Source organism: Camelina sativa, chromosome 7 (genome assembly GCF_030686135.1).
Source record: "Camelina sativa cultivar CO46 ecotype springtype chromosome 7, ASM3068613v1".
Classification (NCBI taxonomy): Eukaryota; Viridiplantae; Streptophyta; class Magnoliopsida; order Brassicales; family Brassicaceae; genus Camelina; species Camelina sativa.
In genome coordinates this window covers 13520395-13541416 of record NC_141886.1, presented here as the reverse complement: position 1 = coordinate 13541416, position 21022 = coordinate 13520395, and positions in this window count along the sequence as shown.

Sequence of the window (21022 nt, the reverse complement as noted above, 5' to 3'; positions counted from 1 at the left end):
AATCCAGTGCAGTTAACTAATTGTAAGAGTTCGGGAGGAATTTGGAGTGTTTAGTCAACAATTATACCCATTTTGTCCCAAAACAGGATAAAACTGAGAAAACATTGATTTAAAGCAGTAAACAGCTATGTTACTGTTTCTAGAATGCAAATATGCAACAATCTAATGCGTTTGACTAATTATATGAGTCCGGGTTTAAATTGGAGTGTTTAGACAACACTTATACCTATTTTGTTCCAAAATAGGTTTAAAACGAGAAAACAGGCTAAAACCGCGAAAACATTAATTCGAAGCAGTAAACAGCTTTGTTTGTGTTTCTAGTGTCAAAATGTGTGACAATCGAATGCATTTGACTAATTGTAAGAGTTCGGGATGAATTTGGAGTGTTTAGACAACAATTATACCCATTTTGTCCCGAAACAGGCTAAAACCGAGAAAACATTGATTTAAAGCAGTAAACAGCTATGTTACTCTCTCTAGGGTCAAAATATGTAACAATCCAATGCATTTAACTAATTATAAGAGTTCGGGTTGAATTTGGAGTGTTTAGACAACACTTATACCTATTTTGTTCCAAAACAGGCATAAAACGAGAAAACAGGCTAACACCGAGAAACATTAATTCGAAGCAGTAAACAGCTTGGTTTGGGTTTTTAGTGTCAAAATGTGTGACAATCCAGTGCAGTTAACTAATTGTAAGAGCTCGGGAGGAATTTGGAGTGTTTAGTCAACAATTATACCCATTTTATCCCAAAACAGGATAAAACTGAGAAAACATTGATTTAAAGCAGTAAACAGCTATGTTACTGTTTCTAGGGTGAAAATATGCAACAATCTAATGCGTTTGACTAATTATAAGAGTCCAGGTTTAAATTGGAGTGTTTAGACAACACTTATACCTATTTTGTTCCAAAATAGGCTTAAAACGAGAAAACAGGCTAAAACCGCGAAAACATTAATTCGAAGCAGTAAACAGCTTTGTTTGTGTTTATAGTGTCAAAATGTGTGACAATCGAATGCATTTGACTAATTGTAAGAGTTCGGGATGAATTTGGAGTGTTTAGACAATACTTATACCTATTTTGTTCCAAAACAGGCATAAAACAAGAAAACAGGCTAACACCGAGAAAACATTAATTCGAAGCAGTAAACAGCTTGGTTTGGGTTTTTAGTGTCAAAATGTGTGACAATCCAGTGCAGTTAACTAATTGTAAGAGTTCGGGAGGAATTTAGAGTGTTTAGTCAACAATTATACCCATTTTGTCCCAAAACAGGATAAAACTGAGAAAACATTGATTTAAAGCAGTAAACAGCTATGTTACTGTTTCTAGAGTGAAAATATGCAACAATCTAATGCGTTTGACTAATTATAAGAGTCCGGTTTTAAATTGGAGTGTTTAGACAACACTTATACCTATTTTGTTCCAAAATAGGCTTAAAACGAGAAAACAGGCTAAAACCGCGAAAACATTAATTCGAAGCAGTAAACATCTTTGTTTGTGTTTATAGTGTCAAAATGTGTGACAATCGAATGCATTTGACTAATTGTAAGAGTTCAGGATGAATTTGGAGTGTTTAGACAACACTTATACCTATTTTGTTCCAAAATAGGCTTAAAATGAGAAAACAGGCTAAAACCGAGAAAACATTAATTCGAAGTAGTAAACAGCTTTGTTTGTGTTTCTAGTGTCAAAATGTGTGACAATCCAATGCATTTAACTAATTGTAAGAGTTCGGGAGGAATTTGGAATGTTTAGACAACAATTGTACCCATTTTGTCCCAAAACAGGCTAAAACCGAGAAAACATTGATTTAAAGCAGTAAGCAGCTATGTTACTTTTTCTAGGGTGAAATATGTAACAATCCAATGCATTTAAATAATTATAAGAGTTCGGGTTGAATTTGGAGTGTTTAGACAACACTTATACCTATTTTGTTCCAAAACAGGCATAAAACGAGAAAACAGGCTAACACCGAGAAACATTAATTCGAAGCATAAACAGCTTTGTTTGTGTTTTTAGTGTCAAAATGTGTGACAATCCAGTGCAGTTAACTAATTGCAAGAGTTCGGGTTGAATTTGGAGTGTTTAGACAACACTTATACCTATTTTGTTCCAAAACAGGCATAAAACGAGAAAACAGGCTAACACCAAGAAAACATTAATTCGAAGCAGTAAACAGCTTGGTTTGGGTTTTTAGTGTCAAAATGTGTGACAATCCAGTGCAGTTAACTAATTGTAAGAGTTCGGGAGGAATTTGGAGTGTTTAGTCAAGAATTATACCCATTTTGTCCCAAAACAGGATAAAACTGAGAAAACATTGATTTAAAGCAGTAAACAGCTATGTTACTGTTTCTAGGGTGAAAATATGCAACAATCTAATGCGTTTGACTAATTATAAGAGTCCGGGTTTAAATTGGAGTGTTTAGACAACACTTATACCTATTTTGTTCCAAAATAGGCTTAAAACGAGAAAACAGGCTAAAACCGCGAAAACATTAATTCGAAGCAGTAAACAGCTTTGTTTGTGTTTATAGTGTCAAAATGTGTGACAATCGAATGCATTTGACTAATTGTAAGAGTTCGGGATGAATTTGGAGTGTTTAGACAATACTTATACCTATTTTGTTCCAAAACAGGCATAAAACAAGAAAACAGGCTAACACCGAGAAAACATTAATTCGAAGCAGTAAACAGCTTGGTTTGGGTTTTTAGTGTCAAAATGTGTGACAATCCAGTGCAGTTAACTAATTGTAAGAGTTCGGGAGGAATTTAGAGTGTTTAGTCAACAATTATACCCATTTTGTCCCAAAACAGGATAAAACTGAGAAAACATTGATTTAAAGCAGTAAACAGCTATGTTACTGTTTCTAGAGTGAAAATATGCAACAATCTAATGCATTTGACTAATTATAAGAGTCCGGTTTTAAATTGGAGTGTTTAGACAACACTTATACCTATTTTGTTCCAAAATAGGCTTAAAACGAGAAAACAGGCTAAAACCGCGAAAACATTAATTCGAAGCAGTAAACATCTTTGTTTGTGTTTATAGTGTCAAAATGTGTGACAATCGAATGCATTTGACTAATTGTAAGAGTTCAGGATGAATTTGGAGTGTTTAGACAACACTTATACCTATTTTGTTCCAAAACAGGCATAAAACGAGAAAACAGGCTAACACCGAGAAAACATTAATTCGAAGTAGTAAACAGCTTGGTTTGGGTTTTTAGTGTCAAAATGTGTGACAATCCAGTGCAGTTAACTAATTGTAAGAGTTCGGGAGGAATTTGGAGTGTTTAGTCAACAATTATACCCATTTTGTCCCAAAACAGGATAAAACTGAGAAAACATTGATTTAAAGCAGTAAACAGCTATGTTACTCTTTCTAGAGTGAAAATATGCAACAATCTAATGCATTTGACTAATTATAAGAGTCCGGTTTTAAATTGGAGTGTTTAGAGCACACTTATACCTATTTTGTTCCAAAATAGGCTTAAAACGAGAAAACAGGCTAAAACCGCGAAAACATTAATTCGAAGCAGTAAACATCTTTGTTTGTGTTTATAGTGTCAAAATGTGTGACAATCGAATGCATTTGACTAATTGTAAGAGTTCAGGATGAATTTGGAGTGTTTAGACAACACTTATACCTATTTTGTTCCAAAACAGGCATAAAACGAGAAAACAGGCTAACACCGAGAAAACATTAATTCGAAGTAGTAAACAGCTTGGTTTGGGTTTTTAGTGTCAAAATGTGTGACAATCCAGTGCAGTTAACTAATTGTAAGAGTTCGGGAGGAATTTGGAGTGTTTAGTCAACAATTATACCCATTTTGTCCCAAAACAGGATAAAACTGAGAAAACATTGATTTAAAGCAGTAAACAGCTATGTTACTGTTTCTAGAGTGAAAATATGCAACAATCTAATGCGTTTGACTAATTATAAGAGTCCGGTTTTAAATTGGAGTGTTTAGACAACACTTATACCTATTTTGTTCCAAAATAGGCTTAAAACGAGAAAACAGGCTAAAACCGCGAAAACATTAATTCGAAGCAGTAAACATCTTTGTTTGTGTTTATAGTGTCAAAATGTGTGACAATCGAATGCATTTGACTAATTGTAAGAGTTCAGGATGAATTTGGAGTGTTTAGACAACACTTATACCTATTTTGTTCCAAAACAGGCATAAAACGAGAAAACAGGCTAACACCGAGAAAACATTAATTCGAAGTAGTAAACAGCTTGGTTTGGGTTTTTAGTGTCAAAATGTGTGACAATCCAGTGCAGTTAACTAATTGTAAGAGTTCGGGAGGAATTTGGAGTGTTTAGTCAACAATTATACCCATTTTGTCCCAAAACAGGATAAAACTGAGAAAACATTGATTTAAAGCAGTAAACAGCTATGTTACTGTTTCTAGAGTGAAAATATGCAACAATCTAATGCGTTTGACTAATTATAAGAGTCCGGTTTTAAATTGGAGTGTTTAGACAACACTTATACCTATTTTGTTCCAAAATAGGCTTAAAACGAGAAAACAGGCTAAAACCGCGAAAACATTAATTCGAAGCAGTAAACATCTTTGTTTGTGTTTATAGTGTCAAAATGTGTGACAATCGAATGCATTTGACTAATTGTAAGAGTTCAGGATGAATTTGGAGTGTTTAGACAACACTTATACCTATTTTGTTCCAAAACAGGCATAAAACGAGAAAACAGGCTAACACCGAGAAAACATTAATTCGAAGTAGTAAACAGCTTGGTTTGGGTTTTTAGTGTCAAAATGTGTGACAATCCAGTGCAGTTAACTAATTGTAAGAGTTCGGGAGGAATTTGGAGTGTTTAGTCAACAATTATACCGATTTTGTCCCAAAACAGGATAAAACTGAGAAAACATTGATTTAAAGCAGTAAACAGCTATGTTACTGTTTCTAGAGTGCAAATATGCAACAATCTAATGCATTTGACTAATTATATGAGTCCGGGTTTAAATTGGAGTGTTTAGACAACACTTATACCTATTTTGTTCCAAAATAGGTTTAAAACGAGAAAACAGGCTAAAACCGCGAAAACATTAATTCGAAGCAGTAAACAGCTTTGTTTGTGTTTCTAGTGTCAAAATGTGTGACAATCGAATGCATTTGACTAATTGTAAGAGTTCGGGATGAATTTGGAGTGTTTAGACAACAATTATACCCATTTTGTCCCGAAACAGGCTAAAACCGAGAAAACATTGATTTAAAGCAGTAAACAGCTATGTTACTCTCTCTAGGGTCAAAATATGTAACAATCCAATGCATTTAACTAATTATAAGAGTTCGGGTTGAATTTGGAGTGTTTAGACAACACTTATACCTATTTTGTTCCAAAACAGGCATAAAACGAGAAAACAGGCTAACACCGAGAAACATTAATTCGAAGCAGTAAACAGCTTGGTTTGGGTTTTTAGTGTCAAAATGTGTGACAATCCAGTGCAGTTAACTAATTGTAAGAGCTCGGGAGGAATTTGGAGTGTTTAGTCAACAATTATACCCATTTTGTCCCAAAACAGGATAAAACTGAGAAAACATTGATTTAAAGCAGTAAACAGCTATGTTACTGTTTCTAGGGTGAAAATATGCAACAATCTAATGCGTTTGACTAATTATAAGAGTCCAGGTTTAAATTGGAGTGTTTAGACAACACTTATACCTATTTTGTTCCGAAATAGGCTTAAAACGAGAAAACAGGCTAAAACCGCGAAAACATTAATTCGAAGCAGTAAACTGCTTTGTTTGTGTTTATAGTGTCAAAATGTGTGACAATCGAATGCATTTGACTAATTGTAAGAGTTCGGGATGAATTTGGAGTGTTTAGACAATACTTATACCTATTTTGTTCCAAAACAGGCATAAAACAAGAAAACAGGCTAACACCGAGAAAACATTAATTCGAAGCAGTAAACAGCTTGGTTTGGGTTTTTAGTGTCAAAATGTGTGACAATCCAGTGCAGTTAACTAATTGTAAGAGTTCGGGAGGAATTTAGAGTGTTTAGTCAACAATTATACCCATTTTGTCCCAAAACCGGATAAAACTGAGAAAACATTGATTTAAAGCAGTAAACAGCTATGTTACTGTTTCTAGAGTGAAAATATGCAACAATCTAATGCGTTTGACTAATTATAAGAGTCCGGTTTTAAATTGGAGTGTTTAGACAACACTTATACCTATTTTGTTCCAAAATAGGCTTAAAACGAGAAAACAGGCTAAAACCGCGAAAACATTAATTCGAAGCAGTAAACATCTTTGTTTGTGTTTATAGTGTCAAAATGTGTGACAATCGAATGCATTTGACTAATTGTAAGAGTTCAGGATGAATTTGGAGTGTTTAGACAACACTTATACCTATTTTGTTCCAAAATAGGCTTAAAATGAGAAAACAGGCTAAAACCGAGAAAACATTAATTCGAAGTAGTAAACAGCTTTGTTTGTGTTTCTAGTGTCAAAATGTGTGACAATCCAATGCATTTAACTAATTGTAAGAGTTCGGGAGGAATTTGGAATGTTTAGACAACAATTGTACCCATTTTGTCCCAAAACAGGCTAAAACCGAGAAAACATTGATTTAAAGCAGTAAGCAGCTATGTTACTTTTTCTAGGGTGAAATATGTAAGAATCCAATGCATTTAAATAATTATAAGAGTTCGGGTTGAATTTGGAGTGTTTAGACAACACTTATACCTATTTTGTTCCAAAACAGGCATAAAACGAGAAAACAGGCTAACACCGAGAAACATTAATTCGAAGCATAAACAGCTTTGTTTGTGTTTTTAGTGTCAAAATGTGTGACAATCCAGTGCAGTTAACTAATTGCAAGAGTTCGGGTTGAATTTGGAGTGTTTAGACAACACTTATACCTATTTTGTTCCAAAACAGGCATAAAACGAGAAAACAGGCTAACACCAAGAAAACATTAATTCGAAGCAGTAAACAGCTTGGTTTGGGTTTTTAGTGTCAAAATGTGTGACAATCCAGTGCAGTTAACTAATTGTAAGAGTTCGGGAGGAATTTGGAGTGTTTAGTCAACAATTATACCCATTTTGTCCCAAAACAGGATAAAACTGAGAAAACATTGATTTAAAGCAGTAAACAGCTATGTTACTGTTTCTAGGGTGAAAATATGCAACAATCTAATGCGTTTGACTAATTATAAGAGTCCGGGTTTAAATTGGAGTGTTTAGACAACACTTATACCTATTTTGTTCCAAAATAGGCTTAAAACGAGAAAACAGGCTAAAACCGCGAAAACATTAATTCGAAGCAGTAAACAGCTTTGTTTGTGTTTATAGTGTCAAAATGTGTGACAATCGAATGCATTTGACTAATTGTAAGAGTTCGGGATGAATTTGGAGTGTTTAGACAATACTTATACCTATTTTGTTCCAAAACAGGCATAAAACAAGAAAACAGGCTAACACCGAGAAAACATTAATTCGAAGCAGTAAACAGCTTGGTTTGGGTTTTTAGTGTCAAAATGTGTGACAATCCAGTGCAGTTAACTAATTGTAAGAGTTCGGGAGGAATTTAGAGTGTTTAGTCAACAATTATACCCATTTTGTCCCAAAACAGGATAAAACTGAGAAAACATTGATTTAAAGCAGTAAACAGCTATGTTACTCTTTCTAGAGTGAAAATATGCAACAATCTAATGCATTTGACTAATTATAAGAGTCCGGTTTTAAATTGGAGTGTTTAGACAACACTTATACCTATTTTGTTCCAAAATAGGCTTAAAACGAGAAAACAGGCTAAAACCGCGAAAACATTAATTCGAAGCAGTAAACATCTTTGTTTGTGTTTATCGTGTCAAAATGTGTGACAATCGAATGCATTTGACTAATTGTAAGAGTTCAGGATGAATTTGGAGTGTTTAGACAACACTTATACCTATTTTGTTCCAAAACAGGCATAAAACGAGAAAACAGGCTAACACCGAGAAAACATTAATTCGAAGTAGTAAACAGCTTGGTTTGGGTTTTTAGTGTCAAAATGTGTGACAATCCAGTGCAGTTAACTAATTGTAAGAGTTCGGGAGGAATTTGGAGTGTTTAGTCAACAATTATACCCATTTTGTCCCAAAACAGGATAAAACTGAGAAAACATTGATTTAAAGCAGTAAACAGCTATGTTACTCTTTCTAGAGTGAAAATATGCAACAATCTAATGCATTTGACTAATTATAAGAGTCCGGTTTTAAATTGGAGTGTTTAGAGAACACTTATACCTATTTTGTTCCAAAATAGGCTTAAAACGAGAAAACAGGCTAAAACCGCGAAAACATTAATTCGAAGCAGTAAACATCTTTGTTTGTGTTTATAGTGTCAAAATGTGTGACAATCGAATGCATTTGACTAATTGTAAGAGTTCAGGATGAATTTGGAGTGTTTAGACAACACTTATACCTATTTTGTTCCAAAACAGGCATAAAACGAGAAAACAGGCTAACACCGAGAAAACATTAATTCGAAGTAGTAAACAGCTTGGTTTGGGTTTTTAGTGTCAAAATGTGTGACAATCCAGTGCAGTTAACTAATTGTAAGAGTTCGGGAGGAATTTGGAGTGTTTAGTCAACAATTATACCCATTTTATCCCAAAACAGGATAAAACTGAGAAAACATTGATTTAAAGCAGTAAACAGCTATGTTACTGTTTCTAGAGTGAAAATATGCAACAATCTAATGCGTTTGACTAATTATAAGAGTCCGGTTTTAAATTGGAGTGTTTAGACAACACTTATACCTATTTTGTTCCAAAATAGGCTTAAAACGAGAAAACAGGCTAAAACCGCGAAAACATTAATTCGAAGCAGTAAACATCTTTGTTTGTGTTTATAGTGTCAAAATGTGTGACAATCGAATGCATTTGACTAATTGTAAGAGTTCAGGATGAATTTGGAGTGTTTAGACAACACTTATACCTATTTTGTTCCAAAACAGGCATAAAACGAGAAAACAGGCTAACACCGAGAAAACATTAATTCGAAGTAGTAAACAGCTTGGTTTGGGTTTTTAGTGTCAAAATGTGTGACAATCCAGTGCAGTTAACTAATTGTAAGAGTTCGGGAGGAATTTGGAGTGTTTAGTCAACAATTATACCCATTTTGTCCCAAAACAGGATAAAACTGAGAAAACATTGATTTAAAGCAGTAAACAGCTATGTTACTGTTTCTAGAGTGCAAATATGCAACAATCTAATGCGTTTGACTAATTATATGAGTCCGGGTTTAAATTGGAGTGTTTAGACAACACTTATACCTATTTTGTTCCAAAATAGGTTTAAAACGAGAAAACAGGCTAAAACCGCGAAAACATTAATTCGAAGCAGTAAACAGCTTTGTTTGTGTTTCTAGTGTCAAAATGTGTGACAATCGAATGCATTTGACTAATTGTAAGAGTTCGGATGAATTTGGAGTGTTTAGACAACAATTATACCCATTTTGTTCCAAAACAGGCATAAAACGAGAAAACAGGCTAACACCGAGAAAACATTAATTCGAAGTAGTAAACAGCTTGGTTTGGGTTTTTAGTGTCAAAATGTGTGACAATCCAGTGCAGTTAACTAATTGTAAGAGTTCGGGAGGAATTTGGAGTGTTTAGTCAACAATTATACCGATTTTGTCCCAAAACAGGATAAAACTGAGAAAACATTGATTTAAAGCAGTAAACAGCTATGTTACTGTTTCTAGAGTGCAAATATGCAACAATCTAATGCGTTTGACTAATTATATGAGTCCGGGTTTAAATTGGAGTGTTTAGACAACACTTATACCTATTTTGTTCCAAAATAGGTTTAAAACGAGAAAACAGGCTAAAACCGCGAAAACATTAATTCGAAGCAGTAAACAGCTTTGTTTGTGTTTCTAGTGTCAAAATGTGTGATAATCGAATGCATTTGACTAATTGTAAGAGTTCGGGATGAATTTGGAGTGTTTAGACAACAATTATACCCATTTTGTCCCGAAACAGGCTAAAACCGAGAAAACATTGATTTAAAGCAGTAAACAGCTATGTTACTCTCTCTAGGGTCAAAATATGTAACAATCCAATGCATTTAACTAATTATAAGAGTTCGGGTTGAATTTGGAGTGTTTAGACAACACTTATACCTATTTTGTTCCAAAACAGGCATAAAACGAGAAAACAGGCTAACACCGAGAAACATTAACTCGAAGCATAAACAGCTTTGTTTGTGTTTTTAGTGTCAAAATGTGTGACAATCCAGTGCAGTTAACTAATTGCAAGAGTTCGGGTTGAATTTGGAGTGTTTAGACAACACTTATACCTATTTTGTTCCAAAATAGGCATAAAACGAGAAAACAGGCTAACACCAAGAAAACATTAATTCGAAGCAGTAAACAGCTTGGTTTGGGTTTTTAGTGTCAAAATGTGTGACAATCCAGTGCAGTTAACTAATTGTAAGAGTTCGGGAGGAATTTGGAGTGTTTAGTCAACAATTATACCCATTTTGTCCCAAAACAGGATAAAACTGAGAAAACATTGATTTAAAGCATTAAACAGCTATGTTACTGTTTCTAGGGTGAAAATATGCAACAATCTAATGCGTTTGACTAATTATAAGAGTCCGGGTTTAAATTGGAGTGTTTAGACAACACTTATACCTATTTTGTTCCAAAATAGGCTTAAAACGAGAAAACAGGCTAAAACCGCGAAAACATTAATTCGAAGCAGTAAACAGCTTTGTTTGTGTTTATAGTGTCAAAATGTGTGACAATCGAATGCATTTGACTAATTGTAAGAGTTCGGGATGAATTTGGAGTGTTTAGACAATACTTATACCTATTTTGTTCCAAAACAGGCATAAAACAAGAAAACAGGCTAACACCGAGAAAACATTAATTCGAAGCAGTAAACAGCTTGGTTTGGGTTTTTAGTGTCAAAATGTGTGACAATCCAGTGCAGTTAACTAATTGTAAGAGTTCGGGAGGAATTTAGAGTGTTTAGTCAACAATTATACCCATTTTATCCCAAAACAGGATAAAACTGAGAAAACATTGATTTAAAGCAGTAAACAGCTATGTTACTGTTTCTAGAGTGAAAATATGCAACAATCTAATGCGTTTGACTAATTATAAGAGTCCGGTTTTAAATTGGAGTGTTTAGACAACACTTATACCTATTTTGTTCCAAAATAGGCTTAAAACGAGAAAACAGGCTAAAACCGCGAAAACATTAATTCGAAGCAGTAAACATCTTTGTTTGTGTTTATAGTGTCAAAATGTGTGACAATCGAATGCATTTGACTAATTGTAAGAGTTCAGGATGAATTTGGAGTGTTTAGACAACACTTATACCTATTTTGTTCCAAAACAGGCATAAAACGAGAAAACAGGCTAACACCGAGAAAACATTAATTCGAAGTAGTAAACAGCTTGGTTTGGGTTTTTAGTGTCAAAATGTGTGACAATCCAGTGCAGTTAACTAATTGTAAGAGTTCGGGAGGAATTTGGAGTGTTTAGTCAACAATTATACCCATTTTGTCCCAAAACAGGATAAAACTGAGAAAACATTGATTTAAAGCAGTAAACAGCTATGTTACTGTTTCTAGAGTGCAAATATGCAACAATCTAATGCGTTTGACTAATTATATGAGTCCGGGTTTAAATTGGAGTGTTTAGACAACACTTATACCTATTTTGTTCCAAAATAGGTTTAAAACGAGAAAACAGGCTAAAACCGCGAAAACATTAATTCGAAGCAGTAAACAGCTTTGTTTGTGTTTCTAGTGTCAAAATGTGTGACAATCGAATGCATTTGACTAATTGTAAGAGTTCGGATGAATTTGGAGTGTTTAGACAACAATTATACCCATTTTGTTCCAAAACAGGCATAAAACGAGAAAACAGGCTAACACCGAGAAAACATTAATTCGAAGTAGTAAACAGCTTGGTTTGGGTTTTTAGTGTCAAAATGTGTGACAATCCAGTGCAGTTAACTAATTGTAAGAGTTCGGGAGGAATTTGGAGTGTTTAGTCAACAATTATACCGATTTTGTCCCAAAACAGGATAAAACTGAGAAAACATTGATTTAAAGCAGTAAACAGCTATGTTACTGTTTCTAGAGTGCAAATATGCAACAATCTAATGCGTTTGACTAATTATATGAGTCCGGGTTTAAATTGGAGTGTTTAGACAACACTTATACCTATTTTGTTCCAAAATAGGTTTAAAACGAGAAAACAGGCTAAAACCGCGAAAACATTAATTCGAAGCAGTAAACAGCTTTGTTTGTGTTTCTAGTGTCAAAATGTGTGATAATCGAATGCATTTGACTAATTGTAAGAGTTCGGGATGAATTTGGAGTGTTTAGACAACAATTATACCCATTTTGTCCCGAAACAGGCTAAAACCGAGAAAACATTGATTTAAAGCAGTAAACAGCTATGTTACTCTCTCTAGGGTCAAAATATGTAACAATCCAATGCATTTAACTAATTATAAGAGTTCGGGTTGAATTTGGAGTGTTTAGACAACACTTATACCTATTTTGTTCCAAAACAGGCATAAAACGAGAAAACAGGCTAACACCGAGAAACATTAACTCGAAGCATAAACAGCTTTGTTTGTGTTTTTAGTGTCAAAATGTGTGACAATCCAGTGCAGTTAACTAATTGCAAGAGTTCGGGTTGAATTTGGAGTGTTTAGACAACACTTATACCTATTTTGTTCCAAAATAGGCATAAAACGAGAAAACAGGCTAACACCAAGAAAACATTAATTCGAAGCAGTAAACAGCTTGGTTTGGGTTTTTAGTGTCAAAATGTGTGACAATCCAGTGCAGTTAACTAATTGTAAGAGTTCGGGAGGAATTTGGAGTGTTTAGTCAACAATTATACCCATTTTGTCCCAAAACAGGATAAAACTGAGAAAACATTGATTTAAAGCATTAAACAGCTATGTTACTGTTTCTAGGGTGAAAATATGCAACAATCTAATGCGTTTGACTAATTATAAGAGTCCGGGTTTAAATTGGAGTGTTTAGACAACACTTATACCTATTTTGTTCCAAAATAGGCTTAAAACGAGAAAACAGGCTAAAACCGCGAAAACATTAATTCGAAGCAGTAAACAGCTTTGTTTGTGTTTATAGTGTCAAAATGTGTGACAATCGAATGCATTTGACTAATTGTAAGAGTTCGGGATGAATTTGGAGTGTTTAGACAATACTTATACCTATTTTGTTCCAAAACAGGCATAAAACAAGAAAACAGGCTAACACCGAGAAAACATTAATTCGAAGCAGTAAACAGCTTGGTTTGGGTTTTTAGTGTCAAAATGTGTGACAATCCAGTGCAGTTAACTAATTGTAAGAGTTCGGGAGGAATTTAGAGTGTTTAGTCAACAATTATACCCATTTTGTCCCAAAACAGGATAAAACTGAGAAAACATTGATTTAAAGCAGTAAACAGCTATGTTACTCTTTCTAGAGTGAAAATATGCAACAATCTAATGCATTTGACTAATTATAAGAGTCCGGTTTTAAATTGGAGTGTTTAGACAACACTTATACCTATTTTGTTCCAAAATAGGCTTAAAACGAGAAAACAGGCTAAAACCGCGAAAACATTAATTCGAAGCAGTAAACATCTTTGTTTGCGTTTATAGTGTCAAAATGTGTGACAATCGAATGCATTTGACTAATTGTAAGAGTTCAGGATGAATTTGGAGTGTTTAGACAACACTTATACCTATTTTGTTCCAAAACAGGCATAAAACGAGAAAACAGGCTAACACCGAGAAAACATTAATTCGAAGTAGTAAACAGCTTGGTTTGGGTTTTTAGTGTCAAAATGTGTGACAATCCAGTGCAGTTAACTAATTGTAAGAGTTCGGGAGGAATTTGGAGTGTTTAGTCAACAATTATACCCATTTTGTCCCAAAACAGGATAAAACTGAGAAAACATTGATTTAAAGCAGTAAACAGCTATGTTACTGTTTCTAGAGTGAAAATATGCAACAATCTAATGCGTTTGACTAATTATAAGAGTCCGGGTTTAAATTGGAGTGTTTAGACAACACTTATACCTATTTTGTTCCAAAATAGGTTTAAAACGAGAAAACAGGCTAAAACCGCGAAAACATTAATTCGAAGCAGTAAACAGCTTTGTTTGTGTTTCTAGTGTCAAAATGTGTGACAATCGAATGCATTTGACTAATTGTAAGAGTTCGGGATGAATTTGGAGTGTTTAGACAACAATTATACCCATTTTGTTCCAAAACAGGCATAAAACGAGAAAACAGGCTAACACCGAGAAAACATTAATTCGAAGTAGTAAACAGCTTGGTTTGGGTTTTTAGTGTCAAAATGTGTGACAATCCAGTGCAGTTAACTAATTGTAAGAGTTCGGGAGGAATTTGGAGTGTTTAGTCAACAATTATACCCATTTTGTCCCAAAACAGGATAAAACTGAGAAAACATTGATTTAAAGCAGTAAACAGCTATGTTACTGTTTATAGAGTGCAAATATGCAACAATCTAATGCGTTTGACTAATTATATGAGTCCGGGTTTAAATTGGAGTGTTTAGACAACACTTATACCTATTTTGTTCCAAAATAGGTTTAAAACGAGAAAACAGGCTAAAACCGCGAAAACATTAATTCGAAGCAGTAAACAGCTTTGTTTGTGTTTCTAGTGTCAAAATGTGTGACAATCGAATGCATTTGACTAATTGTAAGAGTTCGGGATGAATTTGGAGTGTTTAGACAACAATTATACCCATTTTGTCCCGAAACAGGATAAAACTGAGAAAACATTGATTTAAAGCAGTAAACAGCTATGTTACTCTCTCTAGGGTCAAAATATGTAACAATCCAATGCATTTAACTAATTATAAGAGTTCGGGTTGAATTTGGAGTGTTTAGACAACACTTATACCTATTTTGTTCCAAAACAGGCATAAAACGAGAAAACAGGCTAACACCGAGAAACATTAATTCGAAGCATAAACAGCTTTGTTTGTGTTTTTAGTGTCAAAATGTGTGACAATCCAGTGCAGTTAACTAATTGCAAGAGTTCGGGTTAAATTTGGAGTGTTTAGACAACACTTATACCTATTTTGTTCCAAAACAGGCATAAAACGAGAAAACAGGCTAACACCAAGAAAACATTAATTCGAAGCAGTAAACAGCTTGGTTTGGGTTTTTAGTGTCAAAATGTGTGACAATCCAGTGCAGTTTACTAATTGTAAGAGTTCGGGAGGAATTTGGAGTGTTTAGTCAACAATTATACCCATTTTGTCCCAAAACAGGATAAAACTGAGAAAACATTGATTTAAAGCAGTAAACAGCTATGTTACTGTTTCTAGGGTGAAAATATGCAACAATCTATGCGTTTGACTAATTATAAGAGTCCGGGTTTAAATTGGAGTGTTTAGACAACACTTATACCTATTTTGTTCCAAAATAGGCTTAAAACGAGAAAACAGGCTAAAACCGCGAAAACATTAATTCGAAGCAGTAAACAGCTTTGTTTGTGTTTCTAGTGTCAAAATGTGTGACAATCGAATGCATTTGACTAATTGTAAGAGTTCGGATGAATTTGGAGTGTTTAGACAACAATTATACCCATTTTGTTCCAAAACAGGCATAAAACGAGAAAACAGGCTAACACCGAGAAAACATTAATTCGAAGTAGTAAACAGCTTGGTTTGGGTTTTTAGTGTCAAAATGTGTGACAATCCAGTGCAGTTAACTAATTGTAAGAGTTCGGGAGGAATTTAGAGTGTTTAGTCAACAATTATACCCATTTTGTCCCAAAACAGGATAAAACTGAGAAAACATTGATTTAAAGCAGTAAACAGCTATGTTACTGTTTCTAGAGTGAAAATATGCAACAATCTAATGCGTTTGACTAATTATAAGAGTCCGGGTTTAAATTGGAGTGTTTAGACAACACTTATACCTATTTTGTTCCAAAATAGGTTTAAAACGAGAAAACAGGCTAAAACCGCGAAAACATTAATTCGAAGCAGTAAACAGCTTTGTTTGTGTTTCTAGTGTCAAAATGTGTGACAATCGAATGCATTTGACTAATTGTAAGAGTTCGGATGAATTTGGAGTGTTTAGACAACAATTATACCCATTTTGTTCCAAAACAGGCATAAAACGAGAAAACAGGCTAACACCGAGAAAACATTAATTCGAAGTAGTAAACAGCTTGGTTTGGGTTTTTAGTGTCAAAATGTGTGACAATCCAGTGCAGTTAACTAATTGTAAGAGTTCGGGAGGAATTTGGAGTGTTTAGTCAACAATTATACCGATTTTGTCCCAAAACAGGATAAAACTGAGAAAACATTGATTTAAAGCAGTAAACAGCTATGTTACTGTTTCTAGAGTGCAAATATGCAACAATCTAATGCGTTTGACTAATTATATGAGTCCGGGTTTAAATTGGAGTGTTTAGACAACACTTATACCTATTTTGTTCCAAAATAGGTTTAAAACGAGAAAACAGGCTAAAACCGCGAAAACATTAATTCGAAGCAGTAAACAGCTTTGTTTGTGTTTCTAGTGTCAAAATGTGTGATAATCGAATGCATTTGACTAATTGTAAGAGTTCGGGATGAATTTGGAGTGTTTAGACAACAATTATACCCATTTTGTCCCGAAACAGGCTAAAACCGAGAAAACATTGATTTAAAGCAGTAAACAGCTATGTTACTCTCTCTAGGGTCAAAATATGTAACAATCCAATGCATTTAACTAATTATAAGAGTTCGGGTTGAATTTGGAGTGTTTAGACAACACTTATACCTATTTTGTTCCAAAACAGGCATAAAACGAGAAAACAGGCTAACACCGAGAAACATTAACTCGAAGCATAAACAGCTTTGTTTGTGTTTTTAGTGTCAAAATGTGTGACAATCCAGTGCAGTTAACTAATTGCAAGAGTTCGGGTTGAATTTGGAGTGTTTAGACAACACTTATACCTATTTTGTTCCAAAATAGGCATAAAACGAGAAAACAGGCTAACACCAAGAAAACATTAATTCGAAGCAGTAAACAGCTTGGTTTGGGTTTTTAGTGTCAAAATGTGTGACAATCCAGTGCAGTTAACTAATTGTAAGAGTTCGGGAGGAATTTGGAGTGTTTAGTCAACAATTATACCCATTTTGTCCCAAAACAGGATAAAACTGAGAAAACATTGATTTAAAGCATTAAACAGCTATGTTACTGTTTCTAGGGTGAAAATATGCAACAATCTAATGCGTTTGACTAATTATAAGAGTCCGGGTTTAAATTGGAGTGTTTAGACAACACTTATACCTATTTTGTTCCAAAATAGGCTTAAAACGAGAAAACAGGCTAAAACCGCGAAAACATTAATTCGAAGCAGTAAACAGCTTTGTTTGTGTTTATAGTGTCAAAATGTGTGACAATCGAATGCATTTGACTAATTGTAAGAGTTCGGGATGAATTTGGAGTGTTTAGACAATACTTATACCTATTTTGTTCCAAAACAGGCATAAAACAAGAAAACAGGCTAACACCGAGAAAACATTAATTCGAAGCAGTAAACAGCTTGGTTTGGGTTTTTAGTGTCAAAATGTGTGACAATCCAGTGCAGTTAACTAATTGTAAGAGTTCGGGAGGAATTTAGAGTGTTTAGTCAACAATTATACCCATTTTGTCCCAAAACAGGATAAAACTGAGAAAACATTGATTTAAAGCAGTAAACAGCTATGTTACTCTTTCTAGAGTGAAAATATGCAACAATCTAATGCATTTGACTAATTATAAGAGTCCGGTTTTAAATTGGAGTGTTTAGACAACACTTATACCTATTTTGTTCCAAAATAGGCTTAAAACGAGAAAACAGGCTAAAACCGCGAAAACATTAATTCGAAGCAGTAAACATCTTTGTTTGCGTTTATAGTGTCAAAATGTGTGACAATCGAATGCATTTGACTAATTGTAAGAGTTCAGGATGAATTTGGAGTGTTTAGACAACACTTATACCTATTTTGTTCCAAAACAGGCATAAAACGAGAAAACAGGCTAACACCGAGAAAACATTAATTCGAAGTAGTAAACAGCTTGGTTTGGGTTTTTAGTGTCAAAATGTGTGACAATCCAGTGCAGTTAACTAATTGTAAGAGTTCGGGAGGAATTTGGAGTGTTTAGTCAACAATTATACCCATTTTGTCCCAAAACAGGATAAAACTGAGAAAACATTGATTTAAAGCAGTAAACAGCTATGTTACTGTTTCTAGAGTGAAAATATGCAACAATCTAATGCGTTTGACTAATTATAAGAGTCCGGGTTTAAATTGGAGTGTTTAGACAACACTTATACCTATTTTGTTCCAAAATAGGTTTAAAACGAGAAAACAGGCTAAAACCGCGAAAACATTAATTCGAAGCAGTAAACAGCTTTGTTTGTGTTTCTAGTGTCAAAATGTGTGACAATCGAATGCATTTGACTAATTGTAAGAGTTCGGGATGAATTTGGAGTGTTTAGACAACAATTATACCCATTTTGTTCCAAAACAGGCATAAAACGAGAAAACAGGCTAACACCGAGAAAACATTAATTCGAAGTAGTAAACAGCTTGGTTTGGGTTTTTAGTGTCAAAATGTGTGACAATCCAGTGCAGTTAACTAATTGTAAGAGTTCGGGAGGAATTTGGAGTGTTTAGTCAACAATTATACCCATTTTGTCCCAAAACAGGATAAAACTGAGAAAACATTGATTTAAAGCAGTAAACAGCTATGTTACTGTTTATAGAGTGCAAATATGCAACAATCTAATGCGTTTGACTAATTATATGAGTCCGGGTTTAAATTGGAGTGTTTAGACAACACTTATACCTATTTTGTTCCAAAATAGGTTTAAAACGAGAAAACAGGCTAAAACCGCGAAAACATTAATTCGAAGCAGTAAACAGCTTTGTTTGTGTTTCTAGTGTCAAAATGTGTGACAATCGAATGCATTTGACTAATTGTAAGAGTTCGGGATGAATTTGGAGTGTTTAGACAACAATTATACCCATTTTGTCCCGAAACAGGATAAAACTGAGAAAACATTGATTTAAAGCAGTAAACAGCTATGTTACTCTCTCTAGGGTCAAAATATGTAACAATCCAATGCATTTAACTAATTATAAGAGTTCGGGTTGAATTTGGAGTGTTTAGACAACACTTATACCTATTTTGTTCCAAAACAGGCATAAAACGAGAAAACAGGCTAACACCGAGAAACATTAATTCGAAGCATAAACAGCTTTGTTTGTGTTTTTAGTGTCAAAATGTGTGACAATCCAGTGCAGTTAACTAATTGCAAGAGTTCGGGTTGAATTTGGAGTGTTTAGACAACACTTATACCTATTTTGTTCCAAAACAGGCATAAAACGAGAAAACAGGCTAACACCAAGAAAACATTAATTCGAAGCAGTAAACAGCTTGGTTTGGGTTTTTAGTGTCAAAATGTGTGACAATCCAGTGCAGTTTACTAATTGTAAGAGTTCGGGAGGAATTTGGAGTGTTTAGTCAACAATTATACCCATTTTGTCCCAAAACAGGATAAAACTGAGAAAACATTGATTTAAAGCAGTAAACAGCTATGTTACTGTTTCTAGGGTGAAAATATGCAACAATCTATGCGTTTGACTAATTATAAGAGTTCGGGTTGAATTTGGAGTGTTTAGACAACACTTATACCTATTTTGTTCCAAAACAGGCATAAAACGAGAAAACAGGCTAACACCGAGAAACATTAATTCGAAGCATAAACAGCTTTGTTTGTGTTTTTAGTGTCAAAATGTGTGACAATCCAGTGCAGTTAACTAATTGCAAGAGTTCGGGTTGAATTTGGAGTGTTTAGACAACACTTATACCTATTTTGTTCCAAAACAGGCATAAAACGAGAAAACAGGCTAACACCAAGAAAACATTAATTTGAAGCAGTAAACAGCTTGGTTTGGGTTTTTAGTGTCAAAATGTGTGACAATCCAGTGCAGTTTACTAATTGTAAGAGTTCGGGAGGAATTTGGAGTGTTTAGTCAACAATTATACCCATTTTGTCCCAAAACAGGATAAAACTGAGAAAACATTGATTTAAAGCAGTAAACAGCTATGTTACTGTTTCTAGGGTGAAAATATGCAACAATCTATGCGTTTGACTAATTATAAGAGTCCGGGTTTAAATTGGAGTGTTTAGACAACACTTATACCTATTTTGTTCCAAAATAGGCTTAAAACGAGAAAACAGGCTAAAACCGCGAAAACATTAATTCGAAGCAGTAAACAGCTTTGTTTGTGTTTATAGTGTCAAAATGTGTGACAATCGAATGCATTTGACTAATTGTAAGAGTTCGGGATGAATTTGGAGTGTTTAGACAATACTTATACCTATTTTGTTCCAAAACAGGCATAAAACAAGAAAACAGGCTAACACCGAGAAAACATTAATTCGAAGCAGTAAACAGCTTGGTTTGGGTTTTTAGTGTCAAAATGTGTGACAATCCAGTGCAGTTAACTAATTGTAAGAGTTCGGGAGGAATTTAGAGTGTTTAGTCAACAATTATACCCATTTTGTCCCAAAACAGGATAAAACTGAGAAAACATTGATTTAAAGCAGTAAACAGCTATGTTACTGTTTCTAGAGTGAAAATATGCAACAATCTAATGCATTTGACTAATTATAAGAGTCCGGTTTTAAATTGGAGTGTTTAGACAACACTTATACCTATTTTGTTCCAAAATAGGCTTAAAACGAGAAAACAGGCTAAAACCGCGAAAACATTAATTCGAAGCAGTAAACATCTTTGTTTGTGTTTATAGTGTCAAAATGTGCGACAATCGAATGCATTTGACTAATTGTAAGAGTTCAGGATGAATTTGGAGTGTTTAGACAACAATTATACCCATTTTGTTCCAAAACAGGCATAAAACGAGAAAACAGGCTAACACCGAGAAAACATTAATTCGAAGTAGTAAACAGCTTGGTTTGGGTTTTTAGTGTCAAA